This window comes from Chlorocebus sabaeus, chromosome 19 (genome assembly GCF_047675955.1).
Source record: "Chlorocebus sabaeus isolate Y175 chromosome 19, mChlSab1.0.hap1, whole genome shotgun sequence".
In the NCBI taxonomy this organism is placed as follows: Eukaryota; Metazoa; Chordata; class Mammalia; order Primates; family Cercopithecidae; genus Chlorocebus; species Chlorocebus sabaeus.
In genome coordinates this window covers 10953049-10971639 of record NC_132922.1, presented here as the reverse complement: position 1 = coordinate 10971639, position 18591 = coordinate 10953049, and the positions used below count along the sequence as shown (strand labels likewise).

At 41.8% G+C, this 18591-nt stretch overlaps 1 protein-coding gene across 1 annotated transcript in view; it reads left to right on the top strand.

The window, feature by feature from the left end:
* The first annotated feature begins 4926 nt into the window (after positions 1–4926).
* GRAP2 (GRB2 related adaptor protein 2) overlaps positions 4927–18591 on the top strand; it is a 70343-nt gene continuing 56678 nt past the window's right edge. Inside the window, exon 1 of the mRNA XM_007975859.3 lies at positions 4927–5173. The gene's annotated coding sequence lies outside the window, so the exon portion shown is untranslated. The remainder of the gene's footprint in view (positions 5174–18591) is intronic.

Here is an 18591-nt window from a genome sequence, read left to right as displayed (position 1 = left end):
AGTGATGAAGGCCATAACTAAGGCAGAAGTCATGGGCACAGTGTGAATCTCCACTCTGCTCCCTCTCCTCTTACACATATAGTTTTAAATATAATGTTAAAGTGTAGAAGTTATGGGACTGGGCTCCAAATATATGTGGCAATGAGGGAAAAGGAGGAGTCTACGGGGACTAAGTTTCTTTTTGGAGTGACCATGTAAATGACGGTTGCTGTTCACCAAGATGAACATGATCTGAGGGGCCAGTTGGCAGGAAAGATGGGGAATTCTGCTTTGTACAGTTTGAATCTGAGGAGCCTTGGGAGCAACAGGTGAAGATGTTCAGGGGACAGTTGAATAGAGATCACTGAAAGAAGAGGGTTTGGGCCTAGGTTCACAGACTTAAGAGTAGTCAGCATATAGAAGGTGATTGAAGAGGCAGATGGGAAGTAGGAGACAGGGTAAGGTTAAAGACTGAAGTCCCAGTAAACAGTGGGGGAGTTGGTTAGGCTTGGCAAAAGTGTCAAGTGTTACCAACTTAGTGGAATTAACCCTGTTCAAGTGACATTATGTAAGGGGTCCTTCTTATCTGCTTTCCTCCATTTGGGGGCACAATTTAGTTGCAATACTATAACATCCACTAAATACAAATATTGCTCTAAGGTAGCTTGGTTGGTTTTTTCCTTTAATTTTTTGAACTTGGGGTTCTACAAAAGTGAACACAGTTTGCTTCACCTGGCTTCCAGGACACCATTTCTCCTTCTCATCTCCTTGTCTCATCCCTTCTCAATTCTATGACCTCTCAACTTTGAAGGAGCCCATTCTCTAACCTCTTGTCTTCTCTATCTATAGTTACTCCACAGGTAGTGTTATCCAGTTGCAAAGCGGTAAATACCTTTCGATTCTGACAACTCTCAAGGTTTTCTCTTCAGCCTCTCCTGACCTCCAAACTCATGTATCTAACTACCTTGACCTCTGCACTGGAATGTCTCATGGGCATCTCAGTTCAGTAAGTCCAAAATCAAACTCCTGGTCTTGCCTTCCAAACCTGCTCTCCCATGGTCTCTCCTGTCATTAAATGACACATCCTTGCTTCACGGGTCTCAGGCCATGAACCTGGGAGTCACCTTAACTCCTCTCTTTGTCTCTCACAGCTCTCATGATATCCACGAGCTTACCTTTGAAATACAAGGTGGCTACCCAGTCCAAATAATAAATGATTTATTGATGCTATATTCTAATACAATATACAATAACGTTATCTATGTTTCTAGACTTTACAATCACCCTGTATATTCAAAATCCAACCACTTCCCACCACTTACATCATCCTGTTCTAAGCCACAACCATCTCTGGTCTCTGGTCTGGACTATGACAGTAGCCTCCTTTTTTTTTTTTTTTTTTTCCAGACAGAATTTTGCTCTTGTTGCCCAGGCTGGAGTGCAGTGGCGTGATCTCCACTCACCACAACCCCCACCTCCTGGGTTCAAGTGATTCTCCTGCCTCAGCTTCCCGAGTAGTTGGGATTACAGGCATGTGCCACCATGCCCGGCTAGTTTTGTATTTTTAGTAGAGACGGGGTTTCCCCATGTTGGTCAGGATGGTCTCAAACTCCCGACCTCAAGTAATCCTCCTGCTTTGGCCTTCCAAAGTGCTGGGATTACAGGCATGAGCCACCACACCCGGCCAACAATAGCCTCCCAACTGGTCTCTCTTCTTCTGTTCTTGCTCCCTTGCAATCTAATTTCAACACAACAACCAAAGCCACCCTTTTAAAACTTAAAACCCAAGTCAGATCATATTACTCCCCAGTTCAAAATCTTCCATTGGCTTCCATCTCACTCAGAGTAAAATCCAAAGGCCTCGCCGTGGCCAGCAAGGCCCTACATGTTCTGTTGTCTCTCTGATCCCCATCCCAACTCCTCTCCACCTCACTCACTGTGTTAAACATGCCTCCACCTGAAGTCTTTGCACCTGCTAGTGCCTATACCTGCAAAAGCTATTTCCCTAGATATCCATCCGGGAAGTACTGGCTTCTTCACTTGGTTCTGGACTTTGCTCAAATGTCCTTTGATTTCCCAACATAAAATCACAACCCCTGTCTCAGCCCCACTCTCTGTGGCTCTTGCGTCATTTTATTTTTCTCCCTAACAGTATGACCATCTGATGTACCTGCTGTTTCTCCCTTTACCAGAATGTAAGATCCAGGAGGGCAGAGATTATGTTTTGTTCACTGGTACTTTTCCAGAACCTAGAAGAGGCTTAACACAGAATAGGTGTTCAAACTTTCTTTATTGAATGAATGAAAAGAGAATGTCTGAATTCATACTATTGAATAAGAAGTACACATTTTACCATAAAGTTAAATTAAGCATAATTATGGACAAGAAGTTCAGATACTGGCCAGGCACAGTGGCCACGCCTGTAATCCCAGCACTTTGGGAGGCCAAGGCAGGTGGATCACTTGAGGTCAGGAGTTCGAGACCAGCCTAACCAACATGGTGAAATCTCAGCTGTACTAAAAAATACACAGATCAGCTGGGTGTGGTGGCAGGTGCTTGCAATCCCAGCTACTTTGGAGGCTGAGGCAGAAGAATCATTTGAACTCAGGAGGTGGAGGTTGCAGTGAGCCGAGATCACACCACTGCACTCTAGTGTGGGTGACTGAGTGAGACTCAGTCTCCAAAACACAAAACAAAACAAAAAAACAAAAAACAACAACAACAAAAACCCAGAAGTTCAGATATAGACAAATGATCCCTCAAAAGGAATTGATTAAAAAAAAATTAAACAAAGTATGGTTTGAAAAAGAAACTTCTCCACTGTGGCTAAGTCCAGATTTCACATGTTACTGTAGCCTCCTCATCTTGCTGCTGTTTTTCTGAGTGTATCATGATAGTGAGTACTGAAATGCTGGATTCTCATATTAGGGTCTTTATTCTTAGGATCTGCCTTTGCTCTCGTTCAGTTAAAGAGCGATTATGAAATAAACCACTCAAGTGGCCTTGCTTCTCTCCCACTATGTGCTACATAACATGTCTGTCAATCAGTACTTACTACCAAAATAACTTGCTTTTGAGATTTTTCTGTTCTGCAATCTGTCCCATGATTGTAAGGGGAAGGATTATATTCTGCTCCCTGGGGAGTAGTGCCCGGTGCGAAATTTGGGGTACAAGCTGAAAACACCATAATAGTTTCCGTGAAATACCATTCAACATTTTCCCTTCACTCCCACTCCCCAACCATAGAATTTTAGGGACTCCTTTAACCATTTCAAAACCATTGACTTGGGAGCTATCAAAGAATAAGGACTGTAGCCAGAGGATTTCAGCATTTAAAAACTTGGCAATAGAGCTGTTCAATGTAATGATCCAAGAAGGTCCTTAGGAGGCTGAAGAATTCTAAGGCCAAGGTTGAGATGTTATTATTTTTAAAGTAGCAAGATGTTGTTATTTTTTATATTTTATCTTTATAATGTGGAAATAGCAGAAATCCTTTTCAGATATAACCAGGATTTAAGAAAATTTGACAAACTTGCATTAATAAGAAGAAAACCTGTTATTAAAGAGTTACACGGCCGGGTGCGGTGGCTCACGCCTGTAATCCCAGCACTTTGGGAGGTCGAGGCAGGCGGATCATCTGAAGTCACGAGTTCAAGACCAGCCTGACTGACATGGTGAAACCCTGTCTCTACTAAAAATAATTCGCCAGGCATGGTGGCAGGTACCTGTAATCCCAGCTACTCGGGTGGCCGAGGCAGGAGAATCACTTGTACCCGGGAGGCAGAGGTTGCAGTGAGCCAAGATCGTGCCATTGCACTCCAGCCTGGGCACGAACAGTGAAACTCCATCTCAAAAAAAAAAAAAAAAGCTATGAGCAGCAAATTACCTCCTTTAATTCATTCAACAAATGTTTACTGAGCATTTTCTATCACCATGACACTCTGCTGATTCTTTTCTATTTCAATAAAAATATTGAGCAATTATAACCAAGGAAAAGGTTTTAAGAAAGTAAATTTTAAGCAAGGTTTAGATACAAAGAAGTCAAGAGATGGAAAAGGATGCCATTTCACATCGCAGAAAAAGTTTAAATTTTAGAACCCCAAACTGAGTCTCTCCTTGACACTGCCCGCCTGGTATTCCAGGGATTAATGCTAGGAACATCCCAGTGAGCCAACATTTCCCTCCTCATCTTGGATCCAGTTCCCAAACTCTGAATGGCACCACTTAGCAAGTAGCAATGTCTCTAATTTTCTGTAAAAGATGCAACGTTGGCAATCCATTTTCTAGCAAGAGCAAAGAGAAAGGAAGAGGCCTTCACAAGTTGCATTTGATGTAGGGGGAAGGGTGAGTGGTACATTTAAAGGTAAGAACTAAGGAAGTTGAAGGTAACAAAATGTAAGGTCAATGGAAAGTCTTAAATCCCGAAAAGCCTTCAGTCCAAGACTCAACACAAATTGAAGTCCCAGAAATCGAAGGAACTGGTTCCAACTCATGCTGAACTGTGGCAAACCTGGGGTGAGAAGTCATCCCAGCTCAGAATGTTTCTTCTTTTTTTGTCAAGAGTAATATTACAGATTGAGTGCATGAACAAAACATCTTCCCTGGGATTTTAACATTGTGAGAGATGAAGGGTGCTCTTAAATAAGTTCCCCCAAGAAGCCCTAATGTTCCTTGGGGTGCATGACTGTAGTAAGAGAATAAGAGTTTTCCTTAAGATCGACTTGCTGATGGACCATGTCTAGGACTAGAAATTTTCTTATATGAACATAAGTGTTCAGGAGGGATATTGTTAAAACTGAAACCTAGCATAAAGAAGCAAAAGTATTTCAGTGAACCTCCTGCATTTTAGTTCAACTCTGGCAGCAAGAAAACAAAACCACATAATCTAAGGCTCACGCCCAACTCTCTGAAGCCCCGTATGTGCTAGTTCCTGTGTGGTTTGCCTACAGGCTGCAGGGCTGACTAGGGTTAGTTTGGAGGAGGGAGTAAGAGGTGGGGAGGAGGAGGCACAGTTCATGGATCTGTAAACTTGCACCCTCTTTCAGAGTGGTACATGGAAGACAGCACAAAGCGGATCCGTACTCTGAAATGCAGTAATTCTGATGCTTGAATTCGTCTTCCTTCTTGCCAGAAAGGATTCTAATAACTCGGCATCAAAGCCAAGACATAAATTCAACCACTTCTCTTCCAAAAGGTATGTCATTATACAATATCTGTACATATGTTCTATATGAGTTAATTAAAATGAATCTCATTAGTTCTCTAAATACTGCTTTTAAGTCCCATCAGCTAATGTCTCTAAACCTTTTGCCGTGACAATGTTTGTGGTGATGGGATTTGACTTCTATCAAGTGAACTGGGAGAACACTTGTTCTTTACCCAGTCCATAACACAAAAATCTCCACGAACTGGCTTCAGAAGCATCTCGGGGAAAGATTTTCGACCTTGGGATCATAGTGGTAAAATTCCACTTCACCATGGTCAGGATTTAATCCAAATTGGAAGGGGTTGGAGGGGGTGGTAGAGGGCTGAGCAGTGATGAATGAACACCAGCACTCTGAGATCAGGATTTCTCTCTTTGCTTGAATTTCTAGTTCTGTTCGCATTTTTGTTACCTGTACAAAGAACACCAGTTTTCATTCCTTTACAAAAAGAAAACTTTATGTTGAAGTGTATTTTGGAAGGGTATTGTCTCTCTTTGTACTAGCCGTTAGGCTCCATCCCTGTGACTGTCTCTGGTTTAGGCGTCCAGTCTGAAGATAGCTGCTTTGTGTTCTTTGTCCCAACTCTTCCTGAACATGCGGATTGAACATACCAACCAAAGGTTTCACTAATTTAAAATGTATCGTATTGCCCTGACAGATATACTGTCAAAAAAAAATTACCGTATTTACCTACCTGGAATTAGGCCTTCTTAATAAAGTATATGCGACATAATTTGCACACTATTGAACATATACATCCCTAGATAAACTAGGAGAGGGAAATGTTTTAGATCTAAACATCCAGTGGGAAAAATTTCATGTGCTCTTGTTATGTTATCCGAGGATAGGAAACTTCAGGTCGAAGAATCTTTTGTTCTATGCAGCAATATTTGTCATTAACGGTTTAGTTCTTTAGTGAGTCCTTTTTGTTTCTTATTTTTGGTTTCAGAAAGAGCATTTAGCAGAAGTTACTCTCCTTTAACAATCCAGTATTGTATATAAAACTTTATAAAATAATTTTATAGTGATCCTCTTTACAAAACCGTCTGCTATTAAATAAGGAACACTGTGTAAATAGAGGACCACCTAAGTATATTTAATTTTCAAATTTGAAAAATATCTGACTCATACCCTTTTTTGTTTTTTTGTAAAAGAGAAGTGGCCCTATATTATTGAATAAAACTGCTTTTTTAGATTGAACTTGGAGTGTCTCCCATGTGGTAAACTGAAATCTTATTCTCCCCAAATTGTAATAGATTTTATCTTTTTAAAAAATGACTTTACTGAAGCAGAGGAGAAAGAGATGATCAATCTATTCAATATGAAGAAATATTTCTGTTGCTAATACAATATCCTTTTGAATATCTCCCACGTCTTAGGCCTGGTGAAAATCCCTTTCAATTGTTCTGTCTACCTCCTAGGGATATTGTAAGAATAAATGAGTTAACATAGATATGAAGTGCCTTAGGAAAAATGCACTATAAAAATGCAAGACAATGTCATCATTAGTTATTTCTTTGACTCTTGATCATTTTCTTCCAACTTCTTACACAAAATGTCTCTCACTTATTTCCTGAAGCCATCTCTTTTAGTACTATTGCTTTCTAGAAGAGCTGAAAATGATCCTAGTTCCAACATATTTATTGATTCCCAGATAATAACACCCACTGGTGTTGATGACTGACAGGGTTCATGCCTAAACTTGAGTAGAACTTGCCCTTTTTTCCTGGATCAAGAAAAGTCTGCAGTCGTTCGAAAATGTGTCAGTAAGTGTGATTCCATCAGGATTTCTTAAATAAGTAACAGTTGCTGCTGGATAATCCTGGGGGCAGATTATTCATTTTTGTGCCCCTATACAACAAACTCAAAACTTGTTCAAGAATCTTTATAAGTTGTTTGAATCAAACAATAGGGTCGATAGGTCCCCATTTTGTCCTTTTGAGGTATTTGCCCAGCGTACCTTGGTCTGTAAAGAAATAGCACAGCCTTGGCTGGGCGCGGTGGCTTATGCTTATAATCCCAGCACTTTGGGAGGCCGAGGTGGGTGGATCTCCAAAAATAAATAATAATAATGATAATAACATAGTCTCATGAGTCTTTTTTTTTTTGAAATAGGGTCTCACTCTGTCTCTCAGGCTGGAGTGCAGTGGTGCAATCTCGGCTCACTGCAAGCTCTGCCTTCCAGGTTCATGCCATTCTCCTGCCTCAGCCTCTCGAGTAGCTGGGACTACAGGTACACACCACCACACCTGGCTAATATTGTATTTTTAGTAGAGACAGAGTTTTGCCATGTTGCGCCAACTGGTCTTGAACTCCTGAACTCAAGCGATTCACCTGCCTCAGCCTCCCAAAGTGTTGGGATTACAGGTATGAACCACCGCACCTGGCCTGTCTTTTCTTTTCCACTTAAAAATTCTTAAGAAAGCATGGCCCTGTTTAACAGATAAGCATTTTACAAACATTTATTGATCAATTACTATATGCCAGGCCTGGCGCTAGGCACCAAGTCCTCTTCAACAGTGTTAACGTTAAGTTTCAATACACTTGAGTCAGTAGGAATTCAGTAAATAATTTTTAAAGATTTTCTTTTTAAATATGCATTTATAAACAAAAATTTTAGAGAATTAAACTATCACAAAGTACATGATGATAAAAGTCTTACATGCTCTCCAAAGAAAATGTTAAGACGTTCCTTAAGAAGACAGTGAAGAACGGCTGGGCACAGTGGCTCACACCTGTAATCCCAGCACTTGGGAGGCCAAGGCAGGCAGATCAGCTGAGGTCAGGAATTGGAGACAAGCCTGGCCAATACACTGAAACCCTGTCTCTACCAAAATACAAAAATTATCCGGGCATGATGGCAGGTGCCTGTAATCCCAGCTACTTGAGAGACTGAGGCACGAGAATTGCTTGCACCTGGGAGGCAGACGTTTCAGTGAACTGAGATTGTGCCACTGCACTCCAGCCTGGTCAACAAAGTAAGACCCTGTCTCAAAAAATAAAAAGAAAAAAGAAAAGATAGTGAGAAAATAACAACATAAAACATAAAGAAAAGTTGAAATATTAGTACTCACTATCTACGTTCAACGATTGCTAACTTTTTGCCATATTTGCTCTATCTATACCTATTTCTCTCTGAATTACTTGTAAGTTGCAGATAAAATAATACTTCACTCCGAAATAATTCAGTACTCATCTAAGAATAAAGCCATTCCTCTATCTAGCCACAATACCATCATTAGGCCTAAGAGGATAAACAGTAAGTCCTTAATATCACCTGATAGCTAGTGCAGATTTAACCTTCCCCATTTGTCCCCCCCAAATGTCTTCTATACCATTTTTTTTTAAAAAAAAGAATCTAATTTTTAAAACTAAGAACATATTTTGCAGTTGGGTCTCATACTTCTTTCTTCAACATTGGACGTTTTTAAAGATATAAGCCAGTTCTCTTGTACCAGGTCCCACTTTCTGAATTTGTTGTTGCCTCATGGTTAATTTGTTCCTCTACCCACTTTATTTCCTGTAAGCTCCAAGTTAGGACTAAAAGCGTGATTTGATTTTGATTGAACATTTTTTGCAAGGTGCCACTGGGTGCTCCATATTGCATCTTATCAGGAGGTACAGAATGCCAGGTTGTTCCACTGTGTGTGATGCCAAGTTTGATCAGGGCTTAAGGTTGTGATCTTGCTCAGGGGATCTCTTGTTGTAAAGGCACTTTTTCACCCTTTGCAATTAGCAAGTAGTCTCAGGGGGTATCTCAAAGTGTATCTCATAAACACTTTGGCACTGTGGCAATATCCTATTTCTCGACAAACTGTCACCCAGTGACTTTAGGTAATAATCTTTACCTCAATTGATTATTTCACTGGAGTTCATATATATTTCTAATACACTTTGAAGATGGAATCGACATGCAAATTCTTCGTTATCGGCAGCAATAGCAACTGGAAATATTTATTGAGTGCATAAGTTCAGGTAATAATAATAGTAGATAACGTTTATTGAGTGCTTGCTGTAGAGCCAAGACAGCCTCGGGGTGAGCCCAGTCTTTCACTTACTAAGCGAGTGAACTGGGACAAGTTATTCTTTTTGTGCTTCAATTTCTTAAGCTATAGAATGGGATTAATAATGGTGCCTATCTTGTGGGATTGTTCTGAAGAGTAAACGATTTATACATGTAAAGTTCCTAAAACAGTGCCTGTTATTATTGTTACTTGCCAAGCATTGTTCTACTACTTTGTAGGTACTAACTCATCTACTTCTCCTAATGGTGCAGTGAAGAAAGTGCTAATATTACCCTTTTTTCACAGTGAGGAAACTGAGGTACAGAGAGGGGTAGTACGTTGCACAAGGTCACTTAACTAGTACCTAGTGGAGCCGGGATTTGAACCCAGGCTGTCTGGTTCCTGAGCACTCTCTCTGATGACGGGCACATGCAGTGAGGAGTGGTACAAGCGGAGCTGAGTAGAAGTAGCCCTCACACACACCCAGACTTGAAGTGATTGAAAATCCAGGAGGTTGCCACCCAAACACATTTAAGGTTTCATTCATCTGAATAAGAACAGCATTCCACTAAACACAGATAAGTGCTCTTATTACATTTACATAGCTTAAGCCTCTGTACAAGAAACCTTCAACATAAAATACTTGGAACTGCAAAGAGTAGGAGAACTATGAAGTAATGGAGGGGGGGGGAACCCTGAAAGGAGCAATACAAGAGGGGAGTTATGAGGCCTGGGACCTCAGAGCCTCGGGGTGGAAGATGATATTTTGATATAATTAGGAGGGAAAAAATTCCTCTCATTTTTCACATTCCTGTACTGTATAAGATTTTACCATGAAAGCACAAGAGTATAAGCCATTGTCAGATTTATTAAAGGCCACACTGTGGATTTCTTAGGAGACGATGGATGACTCTTGTTAGTAGGTAACTTCCCTGGTTGGTTATCTCATACACTCAGATATTCCATAAGTCAGCCTGTGGCTTCTGAAACTGTATTGAGAAAAAGCTGTATAAACGAGGTATTGGTCCATGCTCCTAAATTAGCATTACAAAAGGGTTCCACTGCGGGGGGTAGAATCTTATCCACTCCTTCAGTGGCCATTACGGGAAGCTCTCCAGTGTACTTTTCTAAAGAGAACTAAAAATAATTACGAAAAAAAAATCCAGCATTAATAATGGTTCTTTTTTTGCATTTCTAACACAGTCATTGCCAAATTGGTTCTGCCTTTTTATGTTTTTTAATGAAAAGCAGCCTAATTGATCAATTGGTCATGAATAATACTTTTCCGTCTGTTTTTCTCCACACCCCCCAGCCTTCGAGAACCACCGGCTTAATGTGTCGGCCTACAAATGGTTCATGATTTGTGTCTTTTATCTAGTGCTTTATGGGAAAATATTAGAAACAAACTGCTGGGAGCTCAGTAGGAACTAAGTAAATAATAAGTAGATAGTTCTCTTGTTAAATATGATTTTAAAGATACTCTTTCTAAATAACTAGGAAATATTACAAGGGAGGTACAAAGTGGGGTGGAAAGCCTTGTAATTTGAAATTTCTCTTCATCATTTTATAGGTCACAGAGTTTAACCCTTTATAAGACAAAATGTAAAGTCTGATAGCTGAAAAGGCTCTCCTCCCCTAAACAGATATGTTTGAAAATATAGATCATTAAATCGGTAAGACTAGCAGGAGAATCTCAACCATACATTGAGACAACTAAGAAAATTGTCTAAATCTAATACCTTATATCAGTACCTTAAATTGACCATAAATATGCTGATATCCATAGCACATATGTTCATAAATCACCTGGTGTCCATCCATATATCCTCAATAGGAAAAATTTTCTTTCTCTAGAGTTATTGTACACTGATCCTGATGGAGCTTCAAAAAGAGTTGCCATACAGGCTCAGTGACTTTGGGAGGACAAGGTGGGAGAATTGCTTGAGCCCAGGAGATTGAGACCAGCCTGGGCAACATGGTGAGGCCCCATCTCTACAAGATATTCTTTTAGAAAATAGCCAGGCCCAGTGGCCTGCACTTGTAGTCCAAGCTACTCCAGAGGCTGAGGCAAGAGTATGCCTTGAGCCCAAGAGGTCAAGGCTGCAGTAAGCCATGTTCACACCACTACACTCCAGCCTGGGCAACAGAGCGAGATCCTGTCTCAAAAGATAAATAAGTAAATAAAAAGTTATCATTATCTTGTTTGATCTGGCTGTGATCTTTGAGGTAGACAGACCACAGATTTTACCTCTGATTCTGCAGAGTGGGAAAAGCAAGGCTTGGAGAGTTTCCGGGACTTGCTCAAGGTAATTTGCTAATGTCTGCGGGGACTTAGCACCAAGCCTGTCACACTGTGGCCTGGGCCCTTCCACAGCACTGGTCCAAACACAGGATTCTGGAGATGCAGGAGCCCTTGCTGGGCTTCTGGAAAGCTGAATTCTGGCTCTGCCAGAAGCTACCCACGTGATCTTAAACAAGTCACCTAACTTCCCTGAGCTTCAGTTTCTTCCTCAGTCAAGTAAGAGGTTAGACTGTGTGTTCTCTGAAGCCCTTTGATTTTCTGCGGAAAACTGCCTAATCCCACTGGGTCTGAGAACAGAGGGAAATGATCTTTTCTGCCATAGATGGCCAGACCCTTCACCCTTCCCTGTAGGGCATAAGAGCTGGCATCTACTTCTTAACGGATTCCCTTGCAATGTCCAAGTCCCATTAGAAACTACAAACATCTCAATAGTACCTCTGTGGGTTGCTTGGGTGTCGTGCTGCTGGGTGCCTCACTTGCTGCAGGGCTGACTGTCCACAGCAATTATACTCTAACCCTGTGCTCTGCATCGGGCAGACATCCCATGAGATTTTATTATCCCTCTTGGGTAGTTCAGGGAGTCATATGGAAGTAAATAATGCTGATGGGCTTATTTTCGGCTGATAGACCCTTATCCTTCTAAAGAGGTTATACCTTTCAAAAGGCACAAAACCTTCTCCTTGATTTTTTATTACGAACAGTTATATCCTTTAATGTCCCAGAATTGTTCTTAGAAGTCGGAGACTCACAAGAGGGCCTGCAGCTGTGAGTGCAGAAGTCCTGAGACTAGGGGAGGCCATCACCACTCTCCCTTGGCCTTTGGAGTCATCCAAACTAAGTGCTAATATTTGTGATTAATAGGCGTTGATAGGAAATTGGGGTCCTGTGTCTCAGTCTTTCTGTGCTTCAAATTTTCTAAGTGTACTTCAGGCTGGCAAGTGGAGTTAGATCAACTTCTTACGGAGAGTATCATCTGCTCCGTACCATGTCAGGTCATTGGACTGTGGGAGGTTATACTGACTGGTGATGAGAGTGACAGAGCATGAGCTTGGCTCCTGTATTCTGTGTTCTCTGCTCAGCCTCACAGATGACTCACTGTGCCTCACCGACTCCTCTGTCCTCGAGTGAAATTATGCCATTTTTAACCCACTATACAAGAGACTTTCAAAGATTCATGGGTTGCTACCCCCAACAGTGTCTCCTGTGTACAACGCAGAACATGATGCTTTCTTATGTAAACAAACTCATTTTGTGGAATTTTTATTTCCTAGATCAATATTTTTAAATAAAAGACTACTAATTCGTTTTATAAACCAGGTACTGTAAGATGTTATGAGTTGACACTTGGTACCCTGTAAGTATCCAAATAAAGAAGAAGAAGAAAGTGTGAAGTCAAGGAATCCCTCAGCTGAAAAGAAATTCCCAATACCTGGAACAAAAAAGATGGAGCTTTTAGAGAGCAGACTTTGTTTTTCTCCAGCTTAGTTCCACAACTTCCATTTTTAAATGTAAGATGTAAGGGAGATTTACAATACAGCCTACTTTGTCAGCTCATATTATTTCATAAAGTGAAGGGTCAATTAGGTGCTATTATCATCAAGAGAGCATGCAGTAATGCTCCGTCTTGTAGATGCTGTAAAAATTACCTGTCTGATTACTTTAATTTATCTTTTGGCTACCGTCTGTAGAAATTCCCTCAGTCCCTAGCTCACAGGTATGCAGATGTACTGAGAACATTTAGGGAAATAAAAGCAAAAAAATATATAATTGGGTCCTTTCCCCTAAGGAATGAACAGTGTATTTGGGAAACTAGGACAGACAAACAAACAAAAAAATGCTACCACAATGCAAAACTCCTGATGAGGAGATTAAAAAACGGCTCAAGATGGAGATTTTTAGAAAGGACTTCTTGAAGGAGGTGCATCTGTAGGCTGAGAGAGATGGTTTAGCAAGCAGGCATCAATGCATCCACAAAGCATTATACTTCAAGGAAATCATAAGGGAATCAGGGTCTTCTTTGCTGAAGATCTGTTTATTTTGCAAATAACAAAGAGTTAGAAGGGTCTTGTGAAGTTTCTGTGCAGAATCCAGAAACTGAACTTCTGCCACTGGCAACTACCTCAAGATCTTTTCCCTGATAGCCTGCTCTTCTCCTGCTTCCAATCATGTCCCTCAAAGTCTTCTTTTTCAAGCATAAATATCCTTAGTTCTTGTAACCACTCCTCCTATGAGGCAGTTTTGCATGCTGCCATTATTTTAAGCACTCGCCTCTGATTGGACTCTAGTGTAGGGCCTCTCCTAAGTCAGGGGTCTCAGAATGGAGCTGTGCTCTCCAGGAGTGACCTGAGGATGCAGAACACCATGGGGTAGTTGCCTCCCTTGATCTGTAGCCTGTACTTCTATTAATATGGCCCATGATTGCATGAGCCCTTTTGGCATCCATGTCACACTGCTGACTCATACTGAAATTCTGGTCAACTAAAACCCGTGAGTTCCCGTGCACTACTACTAAGCCAGATCTTTTTTTCTTTCTTTCTTTTTTTTTTTTTTTTTTTTTTTTTTTGAGACGGAGTCTCGCTCTGTCACCCAAGCTGGAGTGCAGTGGCATGATCTCGGCTCACTGCAACCTCCACTTCCTGGATTCAAGTGATTCTCCTGCCTCAGCCTCCTGAGTAGCTGGGACTACAGGTGAGCACCACCAGGCCCAACTAATTTTTGTATTTTTAGTAGAGACGGGGTTTCACCGTGTTGGTCAGGCTGGTCTCAAACTTCTGAACTTGTGATCTGCCTGCCTGGGCCTCCCAAAGTGCTGGGATTACAGGCATGAACCACCGTGCGCAGCCAGATCTTTCTTATTCTGTACTTACACTGTTGATTTAAGAAAAAAAAATCCCTAGGACAGAGTATGAGAAGTCATTTATTTCTATTCCACTTGATCATTTTGATAACAACTTCTCCAAATCTTTCAGAGCCAGACTATTAGTTTCCCCTCCCTGCAGGTGAGTACTTACCTGCTGGTGCAGCTAATCTCATGATGGATCTCTGGCCTCTAAAGGGCCAGAACTTCATTGTCTCCTTCCTATCCATAAATTCTCTGCAAACCTGGACGAATCTGCATCCTTAGACAAACTAGTGGGCCTCAATCTTCCTAAGTAAGATAGGAATAAGTGTGAATGACCATTTCCTCCCTCCAGTGAGGATATGCAACAATGAGTTCGATGTCTGCAAAACCCTAAGGAAATGTCACTCAGAGACAGCATTAGACGAGAGGAGAAAAAGTTTATTTTAGGCTCTCAGCAGCTTTCGGAAGACTCGATTATCCTAATCACTACACATGAAAGTTAATGACCTCATTTTTGCAGACATTTTAACAATATGCTGGATTATCTGATTTTTGGTTGTAGTAACATCATGTGATGGTCAGTTTCATTTTACACCTTATTTGTAATGTGAGCAAGTGCCATAAAGTGTATCTGCAAGACTCGTTTACAATGACTCTCTTCCCTCCATCCCCTCCCCCAGCCCCATCCTCAACCCTACCCTCTTCCGTTTGTAATACGGGACTACAAAGATCTTGAGTTTAGGTTTCCGTCAGACTTTTGGAAACCTCTAAAAGACTTACCAAGCTAGCTTAGAAGTTCGTAGGCTTTCATCCCTGGCCAGCGCAGAGAGCTCACAAGTAACTTGTATAATATTTATAATTTCAAGCTAATAGAAATGTCATATTTCAAAACACATCCCTGAGGGCAGATTTTTTGTTCCTTATAGAAAGGTGCAGGGAACATCCAAATTTTTCTAGCCTGCCGTTCTAATAAGTATTGTGATGTTGCTCTTGTGACCCTATAATTATTAATTTTCCAATAGCCCCTCTCCGACCTTTCACGTGATTTTTAATCCAGGGCCTGGGCACTTGTAGCAGAGTGTGATCCTAGAACCAGCAGCAGCCGGCACTGCCAGGGAGGCTGTTAGAAGTGAGGATCTCAGGCCCTGCCTCAAACCTATTGAATCAGAATCTTAACTATGAAAAAATTCCCCTGGTGATTCTTATGCACAATAAAATCTGAGAGGAACAGATCTAGAGTGAAGGGATTTTCACCCCCATTTTACCCACTGTAGACCTTGTATTGTGATACAAACCTTACAAACTTCCATTTGGTGTTTATTAAAAGGTTAGAGTCCTTAGTTAAAATGTTACCAGATTCAAATGTTCTGTTTATACATTCAGCTATTTAACTGGCTTTAAAGTACTCTCGTCGACCAGGCATGGTGTCTCATGCCTGTAATCCCAACACTTTGGGAGGCCACAGTGGGAGGATTGCTTGAGCTCAGGAGTTTGAGGCCAGCCTGGGCAACGTAGCAAGATCCCATCTCTACAAAAAATTAAAAATTAGCCAGGTGTGGTTATGCATGCCTGGAGTCCTAGGTACAGGAGGCTGAGGCAGGAGGATCACTTGAGCCCAGGAGTTTGAAGTTGTAATGAGATATGACTGAGATACTGTACTCCATCCAGCCTGGGTGACAGAGTGAGACCTTGTCTCCAAAAAAAAAGTACTCTTGCCTTTCTGGGTTCTTGTGAAGCAGGAGTTCTCCCCCACCCCCATCAGGGACATTTGGTAATGCCAGGAAATACTTTTTGTCACAATTTGCGGGGAGAGGACCTACTGGTGGGTAGAAGCCAGTGATGCTGTTCAGAATCCTACAGTGCACAGGATGGCCCCACAACAAGGACTTAACTGGCCCCAAATGTCAATAGTGACAAGGTTGGAAAACACCAGTGTATGATTTATAAAGACTCAGATGTGCGACTGTAAACCATAGAACACTATAGGAAAATAGAGTCATGTGGTATGTCACTGTATGACCAGGCAAAGAACAAATAGACCGGCAGTGGCCGGAGTGACGGTGGTGGGGTTATGAGGGGCAGAGAATGGAAAATCCAGCCACAGATGAAAGGAGACATCTAGGACCAATGCTAAGTGGTACTCCGTGCACAAAGGCAGTCAGCTTTAGAGGACAGGGCTAAAAGGCTGGGCACGGTGGCTCACACCTGTAATCCCAGCACGTTGGGAGTCCAAGGCAGGTGGATCATCTGAGGTCAGGAGTTTGAAACCAGCCTGGCCAATGTGGTGAAACCCCATCACTACTAAAAATACAAAAATTAGCTAGGCATGGTGGCCGGCGCCTGCAATCCCAGCTACTCAGGTGACTGAGGTGGGAGAATCGCTTATACCTGGGAACTGGAGGTTGCAGTGAGCAGAGATTGCACCACTGCACTCCAACCTGGGCGACAGAGTGAGACTCCATCTCAAAAAAAAAAAAAAAAGAGGACAGGGCTAATGATCAGGGACTGAACACCAGGTATGAGCTCCAGGAGGGGTGGGAGGAGGTGTGGGAGAAATAGAGAGAGAGAGAGAGAGAGAGAGAGAGGGAGAGAGAGAAGGCTTTAGTTCTAGAGTGGATACCAGGTATGATCTCAAAATCATGTTAGACGTGGAAAACAAGAAAGAATTTCAATTATTAGCATAGGAGTACACAGGCAGATTTCAGGTAAATCCAGTAAGATGAAGACTCAGGGACAAGGCAGAATCCTGCTTGCTAGAACTGGGATGCCTCAGAGCCAGGCCAGCAGCAAGCATGACCCCATGCCGAGTCAGCCAAGTGTTCAGCTAGAGTGAGCTTCTTAAATCCCTCCCAATGGAGAAGAGGCTTAGTGCTGAGTCTACAGCACGGTTGACTTGCAGGAAGGGGTCAAGGGCTCCCAGCTATGGAGAAAGGTAGACCAGAAGTAAGCCAGGTCCTGACAGTGGCCACTGAAAAATCACGGGATAAGAAATGGAATAGAACTCGAGAGGTCCTCTGGGGTCATTCCCCTACTGCAGGGTGCACCTAAATCATTTCAGAAAGATTATCTACTCTTCAACTTTAACATTTTTAGAGGAAGATTTCTTAAGGACTGGTGGATGCCTTATAATCCATCAAAGTCAAAACTTCTTCCCCATTTCTAATCCTAAACACCTCTTCCTGGGATGTAAAGTGAGTGTCTTTCATCCCACCCTGCACACAATGTGATTTCTAACGTTAGGTAATGATAAACTGTCCTCTGCAACTGCCAAGCACAGACACCCCTTTTCCAGCCTAAAGCATCTCAATTCCATTAGCGTGTTGCCCTGAGAGTCTCTCCCCGACCTTTTAATCCCCTCATTATCCTCTGGACCTGCTCCAAGCCTTGCCTGCTTGAGATAGTTACCACCAAGTATGTATTTGTTAAATGGAAGCTATGTGCAGTCTGCCCTTTTGCCATGGAACACGAAGGAGGAATATAAAAGAATATACACAGTTTTGTTGGTTTTTATTAGTCTCTCTCCTCTCTCTCCAAGGAGTTGTCAATCTTTTCTGCACTTATAGTCTCGTTGGAGCACTAGTCCTCAGGCTAAATTCCACCGAAATATTTTGGTTGTTCAGCAAACGCTTTCACTGTGACCCTCACCTAAGAACAATAGAGTACACCATCAAATGGGATAGCTCTAATGTGAATTTAGCTCCAAATAAAACTAGGATAAATGTATTTGTTCAGTTCCAGAGAAGGCATCATACTGTCCTGTGGATTTCATTTCAAATGAGCTGCAAAACAAAGTTCTTTTCCATGGAAGGGATTTACTCAACTGAATTCACTCACTTTGCTGTAACTGGATTAATCTCATTTCACATCGTGTCTCTAAGTAGAAAAGTAAAATGATTGACAGCAGGCTAAGTGGATATGTTGATGCATCCAACATCAATGAGATTTATTCCAAGTAGATTGCAACCAGAAAATGGTGTCCTGGTTGTTTTTGCTTCTATAAAGCAGTCGCAAAAGTGCACCACTTTCGTACTCGATCTGAAAAACAGTTTATCAAAGTTACAATAGATGAGGTGTTGTGGGATGTGACAGAACGTACGTACGTCAAATGAAATGAGCATTTCTACCTTCCTAGATCTTGAAACGGTCTTTTGCCTCCCCAACCTTATAAAAAGAATCATTTTAGGCCAGGCATGGTGGCTCACACCTGTAATCCCAGCACTCTGGGAGGCCGAGACAGGTGGATCACTTGAAGTCTGGAGT